We start from the raw sequence: 26,726 nt of genomic DNA, 5'->3' as shown, positions 1-26,726 counted from the left end.
TGAGGGTCATGAAGGGTCAGCAACGGTCTACTCCGACATTCAACGTGGTCTAGAGTGGGTGTGTTGACCAGACGCAAGGCACAAGCCCAAGACAGAAGACCCTACAAATCTATTATAGATGCGTGATAGTTTAAGAGGGACAGCATTCAGAATACAAAGACGCAGCTATTAACAAAAAACAGACACAATTTTTAGCAAAGAAGGTCAGAGCTCAGAGAAAAGGAGTACAACATCCCAGCACATGGAAAAACGGCGGCTACCTTCACAAGTTATCCTCCGTTGGATGAGGTCAGCTAATTAACCTCTACGGATCAAGATGCCCTTCCCTGGCGCTCCTCAACTGGGCCGACCTGAATCCCTGCGGATAATTGCCTTGTTGACATTCAGCCAATCACAAGATCCAAGCCTATGAGAATTGGGTCTGTGCGGACGTGCCACGCGCTCTGCCAGTCGTGAGATTTGCCCCTTCGAGTCATTAAAGCCACGCTGAAAGACTCCAATTAACCTCATCAGCTCCCGCTTCTTAACAAGGTGCTAAAAGCGGACAAGAAAATGCGTCCGCTGTCATGATGAGGACGGAATCAGAGCCTGCTAATCCAATCTCATCTCCATTACTCAAAATAAGCGCACTAATTACATTTTCATATGCATTTCAGGGCCGGTGTAGATCAGTTTACGGCTAGCACCAACAGGCACAGCTTGATTATGCAGCAAGCGTTTTCTTTTTTCAGGAAGAAGTCCACGATGCGTCAGCACGAGGGTGAGTGTGTCGAGGAAAATGAATGCTGTTAAAGTAATTACACTCGTGAGTAATCACATTTGGGCTAAATAAATCTGACATGGACACCGCATTAGTCAGGGAAAGATGTTTTGTGCACGTACCTTAAAACATGACACCTCAAAACTGCATGACTAATTTTCTCTCTCATGAATGACAAGGAGAAAGTGTTACCGCGCTTGTCCAAAAAGTTGCAGAAGACTCGTAGGAATTCCAGTGCACTCTCAGAAAACACCTTTGTACCTTATTTACCCCATAAATAGCTTTCCTGTAGCTCAAACAGTAGAGCGTTGGCGCTTGCAACGCCAAGGTCATGGGTTTGATTCCCAGGGAAAGCAAGAACTGATAAGAATGCAAATGTGTACCTTGAAATGCAATGTAAGTCGCTTTGGATAAAACGCATAAATGTAAATAAAGAGTGCATATTAGTTCCTCAAAGGTACATATCACTATCGAAAGAGTGCATATTAGTACCTTATGAAAGGGTAGCTTTTGTACTATTTTTTTCTGAGAGCGTGGGATGTCTGCAGGGTAGGAAGGTTTTGCCTTTGTCTCATTACCTTGAAATGGGGTGCATCCGGAATTGAGCTGGAATCAGGAGTTAGTTACCATTCCTGCTTTAGAGATGACCTCAGTGGGCATCTGTGGGAGAGGAGTGTCCCGCGGCCCAGTTCTTGCGCAGCGACGTCTCAGTGCTGTTCTGGCAGGCACTGAAGCCATCTAATTAACACAGGGGGAAGAGAGCGCTGTGCTGGCAGGTTAATTGAGCCTATGGGGCATTCTCTTACAGTAAGGGCTGAGTCAATTTCCCAGAACGTTCACTCCGCAATGTGGAAAAGAAGTGAGGAAAAAGAGGTGGTTATGGTGGAGATGCTTGGTCTGAATCTCGAGACCAATTCCACCATTTTTGGTCACCACAGGTGTTTTTCCCCACTATTATTTGGTCATCACAGCACCCTTGTGTCATCAACGTGTGTGAGTGCCATTGTTGAGCACCAGCAGCAGCTGTTTACCACTGTAACTAGGTAACAACTCAGAGGGGGAAGACAACAGAATCCCATGGTTTTGTCTCTTTGGTTTAACTATCAAAACAAGCATCCTGAAATAGATGCAACAAATGCATTGTACTAAAACAGGCAAATTATGTCATCAGAAGCACAAATTTCTTGCATACCAATTCAAGAGTCCACATTAATCCAACCTTTGACCAGTGATTCCTAACCAGGAGGTACTTGAGCAGGTTCCAGGTAAGATTTTGCTATTGTTTAAACCTGTAAAACCATGAGTACAACTTAAAGGGATAGGTAACCCAAAGTGAAAATTCTCTCATTATTTATGTCAGCCAGGGGTATTCAAGGGCCACTACAGAGTTTAGCTCTGACTTGATTCAACACACCTGCCTGGAAGTTTCCAAAATGCCTGAAGAAGACCTTGATTAGCAGGTTCAGGTGTGGTTAATTGGGGTCTGAAGTCGGCAGGACAGTAGCCGCGTTTCCCATTACAGATTTAAGCAAAACATTTTTTTTTTTGTCGATAAAAAGCTATTGCAAAATAACAGCATTTATGAACCGATGTTTTGCGATTGAAACATATTTTTTTCCTCTAGCTATAAGTCATTCCAAAAATCATGGCGACGGATTTGGTAGGTTTACGAATAACGCAGCCACTGCACTAGCCATTATTTTTAATCAAAGGAGACGTAGACTTGTTATCTAAACATTAATGGCAAGGAAAGACTCGTCTCTTATACTTGGGAGCGGCACATATGAAGTGTTTCTCCCTCTTATTGTGGCATTTCTTTGTGGTTTAGAATCCAGTATTCACATTATTCTTTTATCTTTTATGAGTTTGATAAAGAGCTCTGTCTCGTCTTCTGTTCAAACATACGGCGCCATCTATGTAAGGTGACCTGTAAATGCGCAAAAACTGTTTCCATTGCAGTTTTGCGAAATATTCCTTTTTGAACTGCCTGAAAAACCACCTCATGGGAGTGCAAAAACTTTTTTGCGATATATGGGAGTTTCCATTTCGCAATTTCAATTTGCGCAATTTGAAGGGTAATGGAAACCCGGCTTGAGGCCCTCCAGGAGTCGAGTCACTTTAAGGAGCTTCACAGTAATAAACGGAAATAATAGAATGAATGATGCAAACTTCATCAAATATGAGACTAATTCTGCTGAAAAGACAATAGTGTCATTATTCAGGTCAAGTCAGGAGCAGGATTGGACACCACTGATTTATGTAGATCCAAACCTGCATGACCTTTTCTTTTTCAGAAAAGACACAAAACATTGGATCCCATTGAAGTTCAGTATATGGACCAAAACAATAAAACAGACATCTTTTGTGTTCAACATGACTGTGATTCAATGATGCCAGAATTTGTATGAACTATCCCTTAATAGTGGCCTATATAATGTCTTAATATTTATTCTTAGGTCTAGTTTCTCTATGGTTGTCCCCCAGAACCAAAGAAACATGTGATAGATAAGACTGAAAAGGTTGAGGAAAACCTGCTCCAGATACAGCTCAAAGGGTGATGTGCATTTGAGTTTGTAAAACAGCTTGCACACCAACCAGACAAACCGAACTCTGACTTCAAAATCTCTAGTGTGAAATCAGCCTGAGGCTAACTTGTCACCTTTATTTCTAGTTGAGTGCCTACCCATGATGTCAGTGGATGAAGAGGTGTGTCTGTGATGTCAGTAGGCCAGGCCTGTCGCTGAAAGCTCAGGGGACCGTCTCTGCCACCGCACCACATGGTCCCACGTCGGCCCAACGCCCAATGGACCACAGTGATTCAGCAGATGTGCGCATACCATCTTGCAGATGGTAAACACACACACACACACACACACAGAGAGAGAGAGGCCAATTGACATGGAGTCTGCTCGTTAGATGGACCTAACGATGCCAGATTATCGCCCCTTCGGACCTGGCACCGCAAACCCAGCTCGATTTTTTCATTCCTAGGGCCTTTTGTAAATAAATAACAACAACAAACAGCAACAAGAGTGCTATCCCCAGCGGGGCTTCTTGTGACATATGGGATGTCCCTGCTTTGGCCGCACGGAGCGACACGGACACAGATGGCGGCTCTCAATATGGCCTCCCTCTCTGTCTCGCTCTGAAAGCCCCCCGTTCGCTGCATATTCAAATTAGCACGCTCGCGCTGACAACTGCTACCCTGCGACTGCGTTTCCAATTGTTGAGTGCTGTCAGAGGCTCAGATGGGTTAAACACAATGGCGAACAATTAGACGAACGGTTCTAAGAGCAGCGTTGCATTAAACACAAGTTGTAACGAGCTTGAAAGGACAGAGGAGAGGTTGACTCGCGTCTCTCCACGGGCTTTGACGGAGTCTCCCGAGGCCAGGGGGGGAAAGGGTGGGCTAACTAGTAAAAGCTCTGCGTGTTTGCTGAGACAGGGGTTGTCATTCTCACATTCAGCTTTAGACGGAGATCTCCAGAGGACCGCAGACATTACAGCACTGAGTATGGTGTTCACACCACTTACACACATGGATGCAGATGGCCTTTAAGTGCATTCGCAATACAACACACAAAAAATACATTACAAACACTTCTATGCACATCATAACTTGTGTTGGTTGGGGTAAAAAAAAAAAAAAAAGTGCTATTAACTCTTTCCCCACCACTGACAATTTTTTAGTCACTTATGAGACAACGCTCCCCTGCCATTGACGGAATTTTCCGACTTTCCGTCTGCGAATTTTCTGTTTCCACTGTTATACAGTAGAGGGCGCTATTACGCATCTTCTGAAAGATTACAGAATCTCCTGATCAAAACACAGGTGAAGAAGAAGCAAAAAACAAGCGATAAAAACATTGCTTATACACGTTGTAGTCTATGAAAAAAGAAATGCGATTTCTGAATGCAAAAAAAATTGCGTTTTTGTGAAACTTACCCACATTCAAGTATTTATATAAAAAAAATGCATAAAGCTAGAATAAAACATTTTGTTTGTTGTTGTTTTAAAGCAGAGGCTTTGTTCTTTATTTTGACATATTGCATGTTCAGATGTCAATATGCAAATATTCCTGGGTCCACAAAATTTTGTGAAAATTATCAAAAATTCAGGCGGCGACTGCCAAGTTTTTTAACAAACACTGGCGGGGAAAGAGTTAAGTTATTTTATATTGTTCATGAGTATCAAATTTGCCTCAGAGTTTCTACAAAAATTTAAGAGAAATGAAAACACAAATGAGAAGATTCTTGTCATGCAGTAATAAGTTAAGTGTATATAAAGCTATATACAATTTGTATACAATAATCTGGTTTTGAGAAAACTTAATGAGAAATGTTCGAGTTCATATTAAAATAGTCAAGTTTTGATTACAGAGTTTTTGGAGCAAGAGTAACCCATCAATATCTCCAATTGAGCGTTTTTTCATTCGTCTCGAGGTTCAGAGATTTACAGTCGACTGTATTTTAATGAGGTGTAGGAGTGTCTCAGTCTCCGATGAGTTTCAGAGTCATCAAGCTCGTAAACAGATGGAGCCAATATCTCGCTTTCTCAAAATCCACTCCAGGTCTCCACCTCCAGTGTATTAAACAATACGGCCGGGTTCTCTCCCTCTGTCTGTCCGCCCTCATCCCTAGGTCTTTCTTGGGAGGAGTGCCGGGATTGTGGAGGATAGGGGGTGGGGCGGGGGATCTTGAAAGAAAGAAAGAAAATGGACTTCTGTGTCAGCAACAGCGTCTTTCTTTGCTCTAATCCTCTCGCCCCAAGCCTCACTGTGCAGTCAAGCGCGCTGTTACATGGCAACAATTAGGAGAGCTGAATCTCAGCACCTGGTCCTCCCCAATCTACAGCAGCTGACTGTACACACACACACACACACACACAGCCAGGTGGCACCTCTTCAATCACATTAGCTGGCCACTGTAGGGTTAATAAAGACTCGGCCCCCTCCCTGATCTGCCTGCCGCCCAGCCTTTTCACCCCAGGGCAGACACTATGTATTCTTTACAGGCCCAGAAACAATGTTGTTTAAACCCGGTTGAGGAGCTGAAACCTTGCGAGGAGGGCCGGGCCGAATGTTTAAGGGGCCTCTGTGGTTTCTTCAGGTCTATTTATGCCAAGTGTACTGTATAACAATGAGGCCTTTACAGGAACAAACAAAACCTAAAACACTACATTTTTACATTTTCAGAAGAAAAGGTAAGTGGTGCTTGCCGTTAAAAACCCACTGGTGAAATCTGACCAATAATTTCCACAGCATTCGTTAAATCCATCGCTAATAATTCTGAGTGGTGTTGCTAGGGTACTACTAAAGAGTTACCAAGGTATTCTGAGTGGTTTCTAAGGCATTCGAAGGGGTTCTGAGTGGCTGCAAGGGTTTTCTGATTGGGCATTCCTCTGATTTCTGGTAGGTTGCTAGGGTGTTGCTAAGGTGCTCTGACTGGTTGCTAGGCAGTTTCTAAGGCATTCTGAGTGGTCTCTTTTCTGGGCAGTTGCTAAGCAATTGCTAAGATGTTCTGAGTGGTTTGGCTGTTGGAAGGGCATTATGGGTTGTTGTTTGGATGATGCTAGGTGGTCGCTAAGGTGTTTCTAGGGCGTTGCTTGGATGTTGATAAGTAGATGTTAATGTGTTCTGATAGGGAGATTCTACAGATTTCTGGATGCTGTTCTGTGTTGTCGCTACGTTATTCTGGGTGGTGTTTAGGGTGTTGCTAAGGTGTTGCTAGGCAGTTGCTAATGTGTTCTAAATGGTTTCTGGGCCATTGCTGGGTGGTTGTTAGGGTGATGTGGGTAATTACTGATCCAAATCTCTCTAATCATTCTAGGCTATGGCTTGGGACCCTCTTTCGTTGTATATCTGTGTGTTTATCTGTTGGGCAAAAGTCATAAAAATAATGAGGTAATATCGATATACCATACTTTGAGAGATATCTTACTAATTTAACTCCATGTAACACGATATTTACATGGCATTCCAAGGTACTTCAAAGCATATTTTAGTAGGCCTATATGTCAAAAACATTGTAATTCCCCAGTAGACTACTTAGTGACACGGCCGTTGGACAGTCATTACATAGAAATGTTAAAAGAATAAGCCCACAACCTTTTGTTTGACCTTTTGTTTCCCTTAGTTTTTTGTTTGCTTTCTTTTGTTTCTTGTCATTGCAATGAGAGCAGAGAGAACAGCGCTCATTTTAATAACAATACCTGTAGATTTATACGCTAGGGTCGTGATCAACGGCGATTTGTGAACACAAATTACAAGTGCGAATTAAGCAGCCTCGGCTTGAGCTGAATGCTATCGGCGATCAGAATGCCTGTTGCTTTGTGTTGCAGTAAGACGCCACAGAGCCAATGAATGAGTAAACAGACATACGGAAAGATTAATTGAGCAAACGAACCTCTCCTGAATGCTGATGAATTCAAATGGAAACACAAACGAACGGAAAAAAAACACAGCTAATCCTTCTATCTGCCAGGCTGATGATATTCTACATTTGTCAAGCGCTGAGGGAACTTTAATGGTTTACACAGGCTGTGCGCTCCATTAGACCCATGATTCATTTCTTCACATGCATTTCTACATCCTCTCTGCTCTCCCCTGCCTTTCAGGTTGACACACACACACACACACACACACACACACACTGAAGACGCGCCATTTAACACATCAAAGCTTGGGGACTGAAAGCTGCAAGCTGGAGGACAGACAGATGCAACGCTGCATCACTTTAATCCTCTTTACCCAGCCACGTGTGGAGAGAGAGACAGGGAGAGAGACAGAGACTAACAAATTCCACTCAGAGTAAACATGCTAAGGTGCAAGAGGTGAGGAACGCTCACACACACACACACACAGTCGTTTCACGAGCCTTTGAACTATGGAAAGAGGCATAATGCACATCCTATTAATGATTAATCAGTTCTGGTTCAAAATAAACATTCGCTTTTGGCTTGTCAAGACAGAGAGACCATGTATGATGGATGGAAGGAAGGAAGGAAGGAAGGAAGGAAGGAAGGAAGGAAGGAAGGAAGGAAGGAAGGAAGGAAGGAAGGAAGGAAGGAAGGAAGGAAGGAAGGAATGGAGGGAGGGAGGAAGGAACGGAAGGAAGGAAGGAAGGAACGAATGAATGGAGGGAGGGAGGGAGGGAGGAAGGAAGGAAGGAAGGAAAAAGAAAGAAAGAAAGAAAGGAAGGAAGGAAGAAAGGAAAAAGAAAGAAAGAAAGAAAGAAAGAAAGAAAGAAAGAAAGAAAGAAAGAAAGAAAGAAAGAAAGAAAGAAGGAAAGAAGGAGGGAGGGAGGGAGGGAGGAAGGAACGGAAGGAAGGAAGGAAGGAACGAATGGAGAGAGGGAGGGAGGGAAGGAGGAAGGAAGGAAGGAAAAAGAAAGAAAGAAAGAAAGAAAGAAAGAGAAAGAAAGAAAAAAAGAAAGAAAGAAAGAGGGAGGAAGGAAGGAAGGAAGGAAGGAAGGAAGGAAGGAAGGAAGGAAGGAAGGAAGGAACGAATGGAGGGAGGGAGGAAGGAACGGAAGGAAGGAAGGAAGGAACGAATGAATGGAGGGAGGGAGGGAGGGAGGGAGGGAGGGAGGGAGGAAGGAAGGAAGGAAGGAAGGAAGGAAAAAGAAAGAAAGAAAGAAAGGAAGGAAGGAAGAAAGGAAAAAGAAAGAAAGAAAGAAAGAAAGAGAAAGAAAGAAAAAAAGAAAGAAAGAAAGAGGAGGAAGGAAGGAAGGAAGGAAGGAAGGAAGGAAGGAAGGAAGGAAGGAAGGAAGGAAGGAAGGAAGGAAAAGGAAAAAGGAAGGGAGGTAATATTTACCTTAAGTCAAATAATAATAATAATAATAATAATAAAAGTAATAATAATAATAATAATAATAATAATAATAATAAATAAATAAAATTGTTAAAAAGTAACAAAAAATAAACATGATAGATCACAACAGAACTTTTAAATAAATAAATGTTAAATAAATCAATAAAATGTAAAAAAAAAAAATTAAAATGTTAAATTAATGTATATTTAAATAAATAAATAAAAATGCTTAATTATTAAAAATGTTATTAGATGCAGAGAAAAAACATCAATTGAACATTATAGATCATGACAGAACATTATAATAAATAACGTTAAATAAATAAAATTAAGAAAGAAATTTTAAAAGAAAGAATAAATAAATACCAAAATGACAGAATATTACAGTGAATAAATGTTACTACATGCAGCCTACTATAGTAATAACAGTGAACTTTGCATAATTACAAGTAACTAAACCTAAACCTAACTCTAACTCTATAGTAAGAACATGTAGTTAATTAATATTACTCATACTTCTCTGAGTAAGTATGTAACTACGTCACCTTAAAATAAAGTGTAACCAAATAAATTAATAAAATAAATTAATAGCAGCCAAACCATAGTAACATTACCTCAACCAATGGTGTGAGATTGGGCCATGGAGAAAGTGTTCAGGAAACCTATATGAAAACAGTCATTCATTTAGAGATTTTTGACACAGAAAAAGGCTTTTGAATATCAGTCGTGGATGAAGAAAGACCTTCAGTGTGACCTCAGACGTGTGATGACCTCAGATGAAACTCCTCCAACTTTCTCCCAGAACAGGAGTGTGTGGAGACCTCTGCGATCAGCTGTGCTGAAGCTCTCGCCAGAAGAAAGACAAGACAATTCCGTCAAACCAGGAGAAAAAAGCACCCAGGGTCTCCGTGATAGTCACATGACAGAACAGCGGCCTGTGAAGAGAAGAGACAGAAGACAGATAAGGTCAAAATAAAAAGAGTTATTGATTTATACCACAACAGATAAGCAGCATTCACCAGATTAAAATATTATATATTCAATTCTTCAGCCCAAAACCATCTTTGCTAATGCATGTAAAAATATGATCACTGACAAAATATCAGCATCCTTGACATAATGATAACATTTTTAAAAAGGATTCAATTTGTTAACATTAGTTAATGCATTAGGTATCATGAACTAGCAATGAAGACCAATTTTTTTTCCAAATACTTTCAAATACTAGATGACAAACTAAATTTAATATAGGTCAGTGCTAATCAATAAACATATATTCAAAGTTTAGTTTTTGAAAGAAGTCTCTTGTGCTCACCAATGCTGAATTTATTTAATCAAAAATACAGCAAAATTAATAATATTGTGAAATATTATTTAAACAGTTTTCTATGTGAATACATGTTAAAATGTAATTAATTCCTGTGATCAAAGCTGAATTTTCAGCATCATTACTCCAGTCTTCAGTGTCACATGATCCTTCAGAAATCACTCTAATATGATGATTTGATGCTCAAGAAACATTTATGATTATTATTGATGTGCTGCTTTGACTGTGGATTATTTGATGAATAAAAAGTTCACAAGAACAGCTTTAATTTGAAATAGGATTTCTTTCTTTGTCACTTTTGATCAATTAAACACATCCTTGCTTGAATAAAATAATTTCTTTTAATTATTTGAAAAACAAAAACTCAAACCCTTGAATATTAGTGTATATAATTATTCATTGTCATGTTTGCGCACACCACATCAACTAATGTTAATTTATAGAACTTGAAATGTTAGAAAAATGTACGTGTATAAACTAACGTCAACCAAAATGAATAAATGCTGCTAGCAACCACAAATCTGATGTTAGTCTCACAGAATGAAGAACCGGAAGAAACACAAAGCATTTGCAAAGCATCCATCTGAATATAACTCTCACAGGCTTTTGTGCTGATTAAAAATTACTGGAGTACGAGCATCTCCTTCAGTGAACCAGGAACGGGCGACAGCGAATCCATTTCACATGGCTGTGATTTCATTTCCAACACACAGAGAGAGAGAGAGAGAGAGAATCCCAGAGGAATAACAGCGCTCCACTGGCAATGACAAGTTTGACAGCTTCAGCCACAGAGACAAAGACAGGACAAAAGTGAATAATGAGTTGTTCACATGAGGGGATTCCTGTGGCTGAAGGTGCCAGCGAGTCAGAGCCACACACACACACACACACAGGTTCATCCTCCAGCGAGTCAGAGCCACACACACACACACACACACAGGTTTCTCCTCCAGCTGCCTTCTTCACCAACATGTCCTCACACGCCATTCCAACATGCTCTACGACACGCTGCCATGCTGTTCCTGACAGCAAACACACAATCTCTGAACTCCAGCATGAGGGAATAAGCAACTCAATCAGCAACACTACTTAACTTATTCTGGAGCGTTCCAGGAATAAATGAGTTGTGTAGTGACAAAAGGCTGGTTTTTATGCTGCAGAAACATAATGCAACCTGAAGCAACAGTCAAACGCACGTCTTCTCTCAAATGTAGTCCTGGAAGGGCCAATTCATTTAAGAGATTTATGGTGCTTAATGAACTGATTCAAAGAAACGATTCAGTGATTTATTTGGGTCTCTGCACAGCATTTTACATGTGCGTTTTGTCAAGAATTATGGGTCCAACTGAGATATTTATTTATATATACACTTACATACATACATACATACATACATATTTATATATATATATATATATATATATATATATATATATATATACACTGCTCAAAAAAATAAAGGGAACACTTGTTAATCAGAAAATAGCATCAAGTCAGTTAAACTCCTGGGATATTGATCTGGTCAGTTAAGTAACAGAGGGGGTTGGTAATCAGTTTCAGCTGCTTTAGTGTTAATGACATTAACAGCAGGTGCACTAGATGGGCAACAGTGAGACAACCCCCAAAACAGGAATGGTTTTACAGGTGGAGGCCACTGACATTTTTTCCCTACTCATCTTTTCGGACTGTTTTTCACCAGTTTTGCATTTGGCTAGGGTCAGTGTCACTACTGGTAGCATGAGGCGATACCTGGACCCTACAGAGGTTGCGCAGGCAGTTCAGCTCCTTCAGGATGGCTCATCAATACGTGCCATTGCCAGAAGGTTTGCTGTGTCTCCCAGCACAGTCTCAAGAGCATGGAGGAGATTCCAGGAAGACAGACAGCTACTCTAGGAGAGCTGGACAGGGCCGTATAAGGTCCTTAACCCATCAGCAGGACCAGTATCTGCTCCTTTGTGCGAGGAGGAACATGATGAGCACTGCCAGAGCCCTACAAAATGACCTCCAGCAGGCCACTGGTGTGAATGTCTCTGACCAAACAATCAGAAACAGACTTCATGAGGGTGGCCTGAGGGCCCGGCGTCCTCTAGTGGGCCCTGTGCTCACTGCCCAGCACCAGGGAGCTCGATTGGCATTTCCCATTGAACACCAGAATTGGCAGGTCCGCCACTGGTGCCCTGTGGTTTTCACAAATGAGAGCAGGTTCACCCTGAGCACGTGACAGACAGGAAAGGGTCTGGAGAAGCCGTGGAGAATGTTATGCTGCTTGTAACATCGTTCAGCATGACCGGTTTGGTGGTGGGTCAGTGATGGTCTGGGGAGGCATATCCATGGAGGGACGCACAGACCTCTGCAGGCTAGACAATGGCACCCTGACTGCCATTAGGTATCGGGATGAAATCCTTGGATCCATTGTCAGACCCTATGCTGGTGCAGTGTGTCCTGGGTTCCTCCTGGTGCACAACAATGCCCGGCCTCATGTGGCGAGAGCATGCAGGCAGTTCCTGGAGGATGAAGGAATGATACCATTGAAGGGCCACCACGCTCACCTGACCTACGTCCAATAGAACACCTCTGGGACATTGTGTTTCGGTCCATCTGACATCACCTGGTTGCACCTCAGACTGTCCAGGAGCTCAGTGATGCGCTGGTCCAGATCTGGGAGGAAATACCCCAGGACACCATCCGTCGTCTCATTAGGAGCATGCCCCGACGTTGTCAGGCATGCATACAAGCACGTGGGGGCCATACAAACTACTGAGTACCATTTTGAGTTGCTGCAATGAAATTTCAGAAAAATTGACAAGCCTGCTGCATCATTTTTTCACTTAGATTTCCGGGGTGTCTTTGAATTCAATCCTCTGTAGGTTGATAATTTTCATTTCCATCAAACGATGTGGCATCCTTTCGTTCATAACACATTACCCAGTCCATATTAGTATAGATATCCAGCATGATATTTTTCCCCATTGAGATCTGATGTGTTTTCAAAGTGTTTTAATGTTGTTTACGTCTATGTGGTGTTTTTAATGTGCTTTACCATGTGTAAATTCATAAGTCGACAGCATTGCTGAGTATTTCCTCCTTAAAACTGCAGTGAACCAAAGACAGTCTCAAAAACACGCTTTGAAATCGCTGGTGTTTCTGACGTCACAAACGACCTTGTAACCAATCAGATCAACGTGTGATCGTCAACGAGTGGATCTCTGAGCTGAGTGAGTGAGTGGAGGCGGGGCTCATTTGCATATTCATAGAACCGCGCATACTAAATGAGGCAGGGGTGTCGAGTTACATTCAAGCTATTTTAAGGCATGAAGAAATTTATTTTCAAGAAAAAACATTTAAATATGTCATTTTGGTGATCAAAGATGAGTTTTAAGTGATAAAATTATTGACTACAAGGGGACTTAAAAAAAATTAGAAATGCCTTGGCAAATAACTGAAACATACAATAAGTTGTCAAATAAATTAAAGCTAAATAGAAATATAAAAAGGCTAATAAATGACAAAAGCACATATCAAAATTACTCAAACTAAAATATAAAATAAAAGCCAATTCAAAATATAAATAAATACTACAATAGTACATTAATATTACTAACAATAGAACTTCAACCTGCATCACGGCATAAAATGATTTCAAACAATGGCGTTTGTTTTGATCTGTTGATCCGACCAAAGGAAGACGGGGGAATATTGATTGAAAACAATCATAATTTTGCCTGTCTAGTAATGCTAAAGAAATTATTTCAAAAAATTATAATAAAAAAAAAGCATTGCTTTCATTTAGTTAGCTACTTTTATTAGAAACTCAATTACTAAGCTTCCCAAGATAAAAGCTACGTAAAGCAGCAAACTCGGGAAGAAGCCGGCTGTTGTCCAGGGAGAAATCAGTGCTAATTTGAAAATTGGCCCCGGTTCAGATGGACTGACACGTATCTCGGCTGATCCGTCCTTCCTCATGGACTGCGTGTTACTTCATACAGGGGATTTTCCACTTAGCCGAGTGGATTTCGCATCATTTCTTGACAGTTTGCTTTGTTTGTGTGAGGTGAGCGGACGTGCGTCTACGAGAGACACTAATCTCCGTCTCATCAGAGCGACGGGTGCGAGGCATTTATGGCAGATGTCCATTAGCAGCCGATCAGCAGGGTCTGTCTCCACAGGGGCCGTGACAGGTCTGAGTGTGTGTGTGTGTGTGTGTGTGAGAGAGAGAGAGAGTGTATTACGGATCCAGCTCTGCGCTGGTCCTGTGGAGTTCTCCCTGGTCTCGGACACAAGCTGCCGTCCTCCCCCCCCCCCCCCCGCCTCTGAGATCAGGAACCCACTTATCCAGCCACGCCATTGTCTAGTGTGTCCACACACATCTGTTATGCTTGGGCAACACCAACGCTGACAGACAGTCCATTGTTCCTGTGGCCGGTAGGAGGACGCAGTCACAGTTTGGGGTAATTGCCGCTCCTAATTAGTTTAAGACACACACACACGAAATTGCTTTTTAATTAAAAGCCATCCAGCCTCTAATGAGCAATCAGTATCAACCAATAAAAAGAGAAAACTCATGCACAACTCATAGTGTAGAATGCTCATGTAAAAGTAACTGCCGGGCATTCCAGTCGGTTGTCAGGGTGTTGCTATGCAAGTATTCTGTTTTTAGAGTGTTGCTATGGTTTTCTGGGTGGCTCTTAGGGCGTTCACCCATAAATGTAACTTCTGTCATCATTTACTCACCCTCATGTTGTTCCAAACCTGTATGAGTTTCTTTCTTCCGTTGAACACACAAATATATTGCCTTGGTAACCAGGCAGTTGACGGTAGCATTCTGTTTGGTTACCAATACTCTTCTAAATATCTTCTTTTGTGTTCTTTTGTGAGAAAGAATACAGGTTTGGAACAACTTTAAGGGTGAGTAAAACTTAAATGTTTGGGTGAACTATCCCTTTAAGCACATCTTTTAAAGAGCAGATTCAAATGCATAATCATATTAATAAAAACACCTCAAAAGCATATTGGATGTGACATATTAGAATGATTTCTGAAGGATCATGTGACACTTGAGTAATGATGCTGAAAATTCAGCTTTGATCACAGGAATAAATGACATTTTACAATATATTCAAACAGTTATTGTAATATTATTTCCCAATATTACAGTTTTTAGTATTTTTGATCAATAAAATGCAGCCTTGGCAAGCAAAAGAGACTATTTTCCAAAATCTTACAGACCACAACATGTTAAACAATAGTGTATGTAAAGAAAGGAGAAAGAAAGAAAAAGATTGAGCAAGGCTGGTCTCGCTTAATCCCAGAATGCCAATATGTCCCATGTTGCCATGGATTCTGTAACCTGATAATGTGAACAGACTGTACCGTCACTGTGGGAATATGGGCGGCTTTCACCTCATCTCACAACTCAGGTCCTCTCTGAACTCCCTCTGGGCCGCTGGCTGACACAGACCTGCTAATGATGACGGGAACCGGAACCTGTGGAGGATAGAGGGAGAGAGAGACAATCTGCACACAAAATCACAATTAATATGTAGCTTTACAAGCTCATTATTTAATGGATAAGCTACATGTTACTTTCAAAAAGTAGTTAACTAAATTAAAGGTAAGGGAACAATATATTTTTAAATGTATCAGATGGTTATTTATATTTTTTACAATTAAACAAAAAACAACCATCCAAATGACACAATTAACGTGGACAGTCTGTTGTGTATTGTACACATTATGGCAAAACAGCAAGATCCAATGTGATTAGTTGGCTTTCCACAATTCTCAGAAGTCTAGGCTTGACAAGGTAGCAGGCGGAAAGAGCACTTCTTAGGGAGAACTAAGGCACTAGATTTGCACAGGTCATTTGAAACATATTAAAAAAGTTTAGTTTGAGCTGAGCTTGTAAAGATGACCAGTCTGCCTATGCGTAACTATGAGCTGTTTTCCAGTGGTCAACCACATCCGAAAGCTCTCTAGACCGGGCAGATTTTAAGAGGGTCACTACATGCATTGCTGCACGGATTCAGTTTGTGAATTGTAGTGAAACTGCAGTTTTAATGGTGTGCTGTTAAACTTCTGTAAAACTGTGCATGGTATTCTGACCAAAGTGAGATTTAGGAGTGAAGATTGAAGCCTTCGGTGTGCAGTCTAAGACATCTTGTGCATATACACCTGGCAGCCGTTCACAGAATCAGCAACGCACTTATCCAGAGTCGGCCAGCAGAAATAAGCCTTCACCAGTACAGTTGTATTTGGAATGACCAGCGCTCATCCAGGAGGAAATTCGTAGGATTAACTGTCGTTTTACTAGTTCCCGTTCTGTAGCTCCCTTCAACAAAGAGCAATGGTGGCGGAACTAAACCCTCAAATGGAACGGTGATAAAATTGCAAATCCTTGAAAATTCTATCATTCTTTGGTTGCTTGTGGCAATTCTGATTTCCTGGATCTCTGAGGCCTGTTTGAAAATGCCACAGCCACACTTTCCAGTACCTCTGATTATGTATTAGACTATTTATTTATGATATAATGTTATGCGAGTAAATAAAAATATCTTTTGAGCATTTAATTGAGAATCTTAGTTTCAGATTGAATAATGCATATCTTATACAGTGTTCTCAATTGTCCCCAAATGGGTAATTAAATTGGTTTAGCAGATGATATTAATGTATTAATGTTTATGCAATCATTATGTTTTAAGTATTTAAAATGTAAGACAGTATATATATAAATATATCTTTTTGAGACAATGCATTTTTATACTTCAGAATTACCATACCAGTTTCAATATCTACAATAATCTTCAATTCATTCAAAATCAAGTGGCTGACGAGTGCAATATCTCAAACCTCCTCGGTCTTCTAGGAGGGAAATAACTCTCAGGCCAGCACAGGTGAGGTGATGCTCCAGGTGTGGAGGTCAGTGCAGGTCCAGCTGAACATCTGCCCGTGTGACGGCTCGCAGAGATCAGAGGATGTGAGAGAGTGGATTCAACATGAAATCAGCCGAGATTAAAGCCAAAACAGCAGCAGCGTGCCAACACTGAGGAAAAAAAGAGGGGGGGGGGGGGGGGGGATGAAGCAGACAGAATGTCAGAACGATCGAAAGATAGAATGATTGATAGATAGATCAACAGATACAGACACACAGACAGACAAAACGACAGAGATAGATAAAATGACAGACAGACAGACAGATAGATAGAAAGAAAGACAGATGAACAACACAGATAGATAGATAAACAGACAGACAGACAGACAGACAGACAGACAGACAGACAGACAGACAGATAGATAGATAGATAGATAGATAGATAGATAGATAGATAGATAGATAGATAGATAGATAGATAGATAGATAGATAGATAGAGAGACAGATAGATAGAATGACAGACAGACAGACAGACAGACAGATAGATAGATAGATAGATAGATATATAGAACGACAGACAGACAGACAGATAGATAGATAGATAGATAGATAGATAGATAGATAGATAGATAGATAGATAGATAGACAGAAAGAAAGACAGATGAACAACACAGATAGATAGACAGACAGACAGACAGACAGACAGACAGACAGACAGACAGACAGACAGACAGACAGATAGATAGATAGATAGATAGATAGATAGATAGATAGATAGATAGATAGATAGATAGATAGATAGATAGATAGATAGATAGATAGATAGATAGATAGATAGATAGATAGATAGATAGATAATCAGATCTCAGCTCTGTTAATGGATCTTCACATCTCTGATCAAAGGTGTGCATGTGTCTTATAATAATCATCTGTGTTTTTCCTCGTTCATGTTGCGTCTGCTCAGTGTCTGCATGTGTGTGTGCTGGACCAGCAGGACCACCAGACGCCACAAACACACGTTCAGGACATTAAGTGTGCAAGATGTGTTCTGAGCGCACCAGTAATGCAGTCAAGCACAGAGAGAAGAGAGGCCGTGCTTCGACATTAAGATCCTCTGGGTTTTCTCAATACAGACACAAAAAGACATCAGTCACATCATCAGCGCATGCGTCTTCTGCTTTCAGAGAGAGACTATATGAACAAACCCAATGGATATTACAACTCAAGATCAAACCATTTCCACTACATTCTTGGACAATGTGAATAAATAACAAGCAATATAAACATAGCGCCTGGAGCCAGTCTAAATAAATCCTTCATAGATGCATATTAGTACACTGAACGTTTTTCATTCACAAGATGAATACAGTAAGTGAATGTATCATATACACAGTGTAAATATTAACAAACAACACATTCACGATCAATATTTCCGGTTAAAACTACAGATGGAAGATGTAAAAATGACTTGTTTTTTCTAAACTATCATTATTTTTGTGGGTTATGCAAAAGCCAAATAGATTGAAGCTCCTGGATGTTTTGTGCCCTAAGGGAGGATTGCATTTAATCCAGGCTTTAGAGAGAGGCCTATCTGAACATAATCTCCAGATTAAAAACACAAGCGTTTCATTCAGAGCTCTTTCACAGCCTCTCTATACCATTCAGGAAATATTAGAGAGGCCATTCATTAATGCACATACACCGCTACGCATTTCTACATACAGATGGACAATTGACTGAAAATCGAATATTTCTTAAATACTTCTTCAAACGGTTTGACGCATGTTACAACATTCATCACATGTTGGAGAAGATCTGATCATGTGACAGTGGATTCTGCATGTGATGCTGTGTGATGGTAAAGACATTTATTTTTCTCTTTGGAGATTTGGCTCACTACTCTCATTTCCATCAATATTTATGATCTATTTGGAAACACTACAGCAAACAATTATAATATTTATCTAAAGGGATTTAGTATCAGTCTTAAAATGCATAAAATAGCAAGGGTTCTGCATATTAAGGTTGTCCTGATTCTACCTCATACTGTGAGACACAGGGGAGAGCATATGTCTTATCTGAGCTGCTTGGTTGTTTGTCCTTCCTTCAGCATCTGCGCACACACACACACACACACACACACACAGAAATCAGGGTAGTTAAGTGTGGTGCACTTTTACTGCAGCTTCAGTAAATACCTGCTGTGCACCTGGAGAACTGGTGCTCGGACAAATCTGACAAAATATTTTAGTTCAATAATGTTTTTTATTTGATATTTATTTTAAATAAAGTTAAAACAAGACTTAAGTTAATAAAGTAAAAAAAAAAAAAAAAGTGAAAAAGCATGTTAAAGAAGTTTAAGTTTATTGTTATGAAAATTGCACAAAAATAGTATTTTACATTTTTATATAAAATATAAATTTTTCAGAACGTTTTACTCTAAAACTGTGAGAAACTCAAAGCCATAAATCTAAACTTTGCGTGTTCTAAAAGTTCTAAAATCTAAAAGTTGCGTGTCAAATTTGAGGTTAATATCTCAGAAAATTAGCTTTCAGTAAGATTTTGAGAGATGAAATTTGTTTCCCATTCATTTCCAATGCGAATTTTGTGGTCATTGTAACTATTTGTTTCATGACCATTTAACCTTTTCAAATCATATCCATTTTTTTTTTGTCTGTGTGCACACAGCAAGTGCCAAAAATTATGATAATAAAGAAAAATTTAAAAAACGCAAAATCTTTCTTTAAAAAATGAACGAAGAGGACCAGAGGGATATATATATATATATATATATATATCAAAATATAAAAAAAAAAATATATATATATATATATACACTCACCTAAAGGATTATTAGGAACACCATACTAATACTGTGTTTGACCCCCTTTCGCCTTCAGAACTGCCTTAATTCTACGTGGCATTGATTCAACAAGGTGCTGAAAGCATTCTTTAGAAATGTTGGCCCATATTGATAGGATAGCATCTTGCAGTTGATGGAGATTTGTGGGATGCACATCCAGGGCACGAAGCTCCTGTTCCACCACATCCCAAAGATGCTCTATTGGGTTGAGATCTGGTGACTGTGGGGGCCATTTTAGTACAGTGAACTCATTGTCATGTTCAAGAAACCAATTTGAAATGATTCGAGCTTTGTGACATGGTGCATTATCCTGCTGGAAGTAGCCATCAGAGGATGGGTACATGGTGGTCATAAAGGGATGGACATGGTCAGAAACAATGCTCAGGTAGGCCGTGGCATTTAAACAATGCCCAATTGGCACTAGGGGGCCTAAAGTGTGCCAAGAAAACATCCCCCACACCATTACACCACCACCACCAGCCTGCACAGTGGTAACAAGGCATGATGGATCCATGTTCTCATTCTGTTTACGCCAAATTCTGACTCTACCATCTGAATGTCTCAACAGAAATCGAGACTCATCAGACCAGGCAACATTTTTCCAGTCTTCAACTGTCCAATTTTGGTGAGCTCGTGCAAATTGTAGCCTCTTTTTCCTATTTGTAGTGGAGATGAGTGGTACCCGGTGGGGTCTTCTGCTGTTGTAGCCCATCCGCCTCAAGGTTGTGCGTGTTGTGGCTTCACAAATGCTTTGCTGCATACCTCGGTTGTAACGAGTGGTTATTTCAGTCAAAGTTGCTCTTCTATCAGCTTGAATCAGTCGGCCCATTCTCCTCTGACCTCTAGCATCAACAAGGCATTTTCGCCCACAGGACTGCCGCATACTGGATGTTTTTCCCTTTTCACACCATTCTTTGTAAACCCTAGAAATTGTGCGTGAAAATCCCAGTAACTGAGCAGATTGTGAAATACTCAGACCGGCCCGTCTGGCACCAACAACCATGCCACGCTCAAAATTGCTTAAATCACCTTTCTTTCCCATTCTGACATTCAGTTTGGAGTTCAGGAGATTGTCTTGACCAGGACCACACCCCTAAATGCATTGAAGCAACTGCCATGTGATTGGTTGATTAGATAATTGCATTAATGAGAAATTGAACAGGTGTTCCTAATAATCCTTTAGGTGAGTGTATATATATATAGGAAATGACATCACCCCTGAGAAAAGGTATTTTTGTTCTAATACCAAATGACTGAATCCATAGATGTGAACACTTATATGCTACATCTCATTTTGTGTTTATGATTTATATATAATAACTGCAAATTATGGATGAGGGTTATTATTGTTAAAGCTAAACTAAAATTAAAAGTATTAAAAAATATATATTTTTACTTAAAATAAAATAAACATTAGCTACTGTAACTGTCTGAAATAAAATATAAAAAAGTTCAACTTATTTTATTTCAGCTATAGTTGTCAAAGCACCATTTCTCATTTTCGTTTAGTTTTTTTTTTTCCACAGTTTTTTTTTTTTATTCGCTATTTTCTTAAGTTAGGTGTACATTTTCAAAACTCGAAGTACTAATATCACAAAAGATTGTCAAAAGTGCACTTTTCAGCAATTGTGTTTATACAATACACAAAATAACGAAGTATCCTTTTCACTACACAAAATAACGATTTCATCTACTGTATATAAACGTTTCATTTACAGTAACTGTTTTTCATGCCATTACTATCAAACTTTTCATTTGCATCTCTTCTCATTCAGTTTAATACATTTGTCTATTATTTAATCCAACTGATCTTAATGGTTAATCAATGAATCATTTGGTACATCTTTAGATTTCTATAGATATTGTTTATACTTATTTGAAATTTCAAATAATGATACCAAATTTAATGAATTATTTTCACATTATAAGCAATTTATCTTAGATTATAACTACTATGTTCAAAGTAAGTGTGTGTGTGTGTATAACATCAGATTGATCATAGATGCATCAGTAGAAGGGAGACAGATGGCATCAAATGCAGCATTTTACATTACAGTATGTATGTCATGTGATACTGTAAACAGATTACATGATGGAGACTGCCACATTACTGTAACTCACCCTTATAAAGGTCAACTACAGTATAGATTCAGTCATATGGCACAGTGAGAACATTTAGTGTTTTACCCGAATTATTTCAGCAACAACGGTGATTTGAAACATGTATCTTGCATTGTTTTCCATTAAATGAACTGATTGTTAAAAGTACTAAATTGTAAGAAGATTATAGGTTGTGTTTCAGTGATTAAACCAAATCTTATATCATTACATATTACAATAATCTTGTGTTTGAAACAATGATTATGTGGACTGAAAATGCCATAACTGTAATGAAAGCATGAGATCAGGTTTTGAATGAATGACTTTTGCTGTGTAAGTGTGATCAAGAGTTTTGGAAATGTACACCTTGTGAAAATAGAAAAAAAAAAAACTATAAAATAATTAAACCTTTAATAAATATAGGCATATAAAAAATAGCCTAATAAAAAGACACAATAAATCAAATAGAGAAGAAATAGAAAATTGAAAAAAATAATACTAAAATAATTGCACATTATTCCAAAGATAATTTGTCTCTATAATAATTAATTATACAATTGCTTCCGTCTTCAAAATGTATTTAAATGTAGTCTGTGACTAATGTGACCCTGGATCACAAAACCAGTCACATGTCGCACGGGTATATGTGGCAATAGCCAACAATACATTGTATGGGTCAAAAATAACGCTTTTTCTTTTATGCCAAAAATCATTAGGATATTAAGTAAAGATCATGTTCCATGAAGATATTTAGTAAATGTCCTACCGTAAATATATAAAACATTTATTTTTGTGAGTGAATGCAGCACAATCGTGAACATAAATGGACAACTTTAAAGGAGATTTTCTCAATGTTTCGATTTTTTTGCACCCTCAGATTCCAGATTTACAAATATCGGCAAAATATCGTCCTATAACATACCATGCATCAATGGAAAGCTTATTTATTCAACTTTCTTTCAGGTGATATATAAATCTCAATTTCAGAAAATTGACCCATGTGACTGGTTTTGTGGTCCAGGGTCACCGAACTAAGAGTGTGGACAGAAGACCTGTTCAAGACAGGCCCGTCTGGCTGGAGCTTTCAGTGCTAATGGATAATGAGCAGCAGCAGCACCTGGTTCCTTCATGAAGATGAAGATGATGAAGGTGATGCCAGAGATCTGATCTCAGCCAAAGCTCGATACCATCAGACCTCCTGTGGCCCACCACACACACACGATACCTTCACGAGGTGCTGGATCAACAGAGGAACTCAACTCACCAAGAACCTCTTAAACGGTCAACGTTTACTGGCAAAATAATCAAAGTAATCGAAATTAAGTCACTATTATAGGGTTCAAGTGAACAAAATTAACCAAAATTACCAAATGTGACAGAATCTACTATGCCGTCGCTGTGGAGAAAAGTTGTTTTTGTGGAAAGCTACATTTCAACACACAGTTAAAGTTTTTTTCAGTTACGGCGCCCTCTAGCATTGGAAAATAATACAATTATCTCTTATTGTCCTGCTCTATACTAAATTGCATCAGGATTTGTTGTTATATTAGGCCAAGAAACTATTATAGGGTCAATTGTAGGGTACAATATGTCCTGTATATATAAGACACCAACAATAAATTGTTAATTAAAAAACAATCTTCAAGTAATATCTTAATTTTGCTAACTTCAGTTTGACTTCCAAACAACACAGCAACTTTAAACTTTAAAATCAGAGTCTCTTTTTCAGTATATATATGAGAGATGATTTATAAAAATAATAATCTATTTAATAAAAATAATTATACAGCATCCCAAACAAATCTGCTGACCATTTTTTATAAGCTACATGTAAAAATGTTTCTTATACATTAATAAGTCATGTCCTAATACTCATATATCTATATATAAGGGTAATAAAATATAACACATCAAGGGGTTCCTATCAAGGGTCATTTTATGGATTTAGTTTTAGCTCATTAACTTTGTTTTACAGTAATATTATCACTGGAAAACATTGCAATAACTGTTAAACGTGCACTCATTTAAGACATGTCTCCTTATAGAGAACCTTTTTGGAATAAAAGGTTCTTTAAAACTGAGTCAAGAACCCAAGAGTTCTAATTAGAACTCTGAGAAGAACTCCAATCTGTCTGTTAATGGATCAGATCTTCTCTTTTCTGAGGAGCCGTGTTTCACATGGGATCACAGTGCTGTTTGTTTGGGATGGCACATGGCCAGACACTTTGAACAGGAGCCAGGTGCATGTTGGGATGCTTTTGACGGGGTGAGAATGACACTTGCTGTGAAAGCAGGTTGTGACAACCACCAAGGCCATGTAGCCGAAACCGGTGAGACTCCACGGCCTGTGTTTGTCTCTAGTGGCATTGCAACTATTAACACGTTAAAACAATAGCAAGACTCTCATCACAACCGCACTCGGGTTCAGAAATTATGGATCGGGTCTCTCCGGAGACAAAACTCGCAAGAGAACGACTGATAAAATCCAGACAGACAGGAAGCATGTGATTGAAAGCATTTGCTAGCAGCCTGATGGAAGGATTCAGTCGTGAGACGAGGATAGTAGAATAAGAGGAAATAAGCCTGAACAACAGCACCACCTGGTGTTCACTGACGGGTCCTGCTGTTGACATTTGGGCAGATTGGCTGCTGTAAGTATAAAAGGTCACCAAATGTCACATTAAGACATTAAAGGTGAAGTATGTCAGATTTTCTTTATGTTAAAATACATTCTCTTAACCCAGTTTGTTGTTTGACTACTATTAGTATGTCATTAAAGGGATAGGTCACCCAAAATTGAAAATTCTGTCATCATTTATTGACAGAAAATTTTGTCATCATCATTTTTTAAGAATATGGGTAACCAAACAGTTGATAGGCCCCATTGACTTACATAGTATTTTTTTTTTTCATACTATGGAAGTCAATGGGACATGCATCAACTTTGGTTACCCATATTCTTCAAAATATTTTCTTTTGTGTTCAACGGAAGAAAAAATTCATACAGGTTTGGATCAAGTTGAGGTTGAGTAATTATGTAATGAATGTAAATTAATTTTCATTTTTTGGTGAAGGGTTGATCTCTCGCCAAAAGTGTAAACATCATTCAAAACATTGAGAGCAGAGATGTGTCAATCACTTTCCAGCTCAACCTATAGTGTGAGTTTGGGGCGTGGCTTCTGTAGCAGGAGGACCAGGGTGGGACCATGACTGCATCTGAAAACACATACTTCCCTACTTACATGTGCTGAACTCTTGCATTGTCAATACAAGATATTGAAGAAAAATGTATGCACCTCTTAATGGAAATAAATGTTGTGATGTTACAATTTTTGGTCCAGATCTTGTCCAGCTCTCTGTAAAGTCTCCTCCAGCACATCACAAAGACTTTCAATGAATTTAAAGGGAGGCGCAACCGCGACGAGTGAAAGGGCCATTTGCAAAATATGCGAGTATGCTGTATTTGATGAAATGATGTAATTCAGCTATGGTGCCACTAGTGTCGCAGAAACTACACTTCACATTAAATCATCTTTTGTACAAAAGTTTTAATCTTTTGTTTATCCTTTAGGAAATAGAATGTGTCTCGTTAACATCTGAATGAACAGATGACAATTAACTTTTAATACATATTTCCCATATATTAGCCTCTTTTTCCAAATCTATCCATTTAAATTGAATTTTAAAATGTTTCTATTTTCTGTTTATATAATTATATTTTTTTGAAAGAAGTACAAAAATACAAAACGGCAATATTCCGAAATATTATTATAACTTAAAATAACTATTTGAATTTAAAATATTTTATTGTAATATATTTTATATTTTTAGTATCATAACTCCTTCAGAAATCATTCTAATATGATGATTTGATGCTCAAGAAACATTTCTGATTATTATCAATGTTGAAAACAGTTGTGCTGCTTTATATTTTTGTGGAAATTTTATTTGAAATAGAGTAAATGTATTTATGTTACAAAAGATGTCTGCCACTTTTGGTTTGGATTTTAGTTGAAAACATATCACTTGCTATAAATATGAACAGCAACATCTATAACATTGTGACATCTTAAATATTAGGCATATTTTCATTAGTGTAGCATCATTCTCATCGCCTTGAATATAATAATGTATATGATGTAAGAAATTGTGTTATGATGTTGTAAATAATATCGACTAAACTAATAATCCACAGAAAGCTTTTTCAGAAATAATATCTTGTAAAAAGACGTTCCATCTTTGCAACAAAAGTCAATAGTTGCTTCAATCTCATTCAGAAGAGAAATAATCTTTCCAGTCTGCTCAGGGTCACACTTAGAGGTCACTGAAAACAACATACTGAAAGATGACAATAATATATTACAGAAGGTTTTCCCTCTGTGTGTGAAAGCGGTTTTTGTAGAGGAGGGTTTCGATTAGCAGTGAAGGGCAGAAGGTCAGAGGTCATGGCTCTGGCTTCAGTTTTGCGATTCAGCAGCATCTGAAGGTCAAGCTCTTCCTAAAAGAATCTCAGATGGAGGCAGAACGACATAAGGACCAGGGCTGCACAATATATAGAAATTATCGAAATATCGCAAATGTATATATCGCGATGTGCATATCGCAACGGCTTGCAATAACTGTGAAGAAAAGGCAAAGAAAATCACTCACTGCTCTCGGCTGAATAACTTTTGTAGCTTTAGTAAGAATCAGTATATATTTAATTCATACAGTGAATAAGCAGAGTTTTATTTTTACATTGGATTATTCAGTTTGTGTTGTTAAATAAACCTAATGCCCTAAACCCTGAGGTTTACACTGTTAAAATAACACTTCTTATGCTTCAGTAAAACACTGATGTTCACTTTCAGAAGCTGTAGGGATGTTTTATAGTCACAAAAAGAAACACGCATGTAGGTTATATCATTTTAAATAGATCATTTAAGTTTATTTTACACACTTTAAGCATTATTGTATCGCATATTGAATATCACATTATATAATGAGTTATCACATA

The 26,726-nt window shown here is 38.8% G+C and overlaps 1 long non-coding RNA gene across 2 annotated transcripts; it reads right to left on the bottom strand.

Moving 5' to 3' along the window:
- Positions 1 to 15,291: 15,291 nt before the first annotated feature.
- LOC307168261 lies at positions 15,292 to 23,147 on the bottom strand. 2 transcript variants are annotated; one of them, XR_013822912.1, is made up of 5 exons: positions 23,089 to 23,147; positions 22,848 to 22,928; positions 18,808 to 18,880; positions 16,745 to 16,937; positions 15,292 to 15,382 (listed from the first exon to the last, which is right to left on the bottom strand). It is a non-coding gene; the product is annotated as an uncharacterized lncRNA (long non-coding RNA). The 2 variants fall into 2 exon arrangements; XR_013822913.1 differs by having other exon boundaries at positions 23,098 to 23,147.
- Positions 23,148 to 26,726: the final 3,579 nt, after the last annotated feature.

Source organism: Squalius cephalus (assembly GCF_949319135.1).
Source record: "Squalius cephalus genome assembly, chromosome: 12".
NCBI classification, from domain to species: domain Eukaryota; kingdom Metazoa; phylum Chordata; class Actinopteri; order Cypriniformes; family Leuciscidae; genus Squalius; species Squalius cephalus.
The sequence above is the reverse complement of the archived record's forward strand: the minus strand, read 5'-3'. Positions and strand labels throughout refer to the sequence as shown.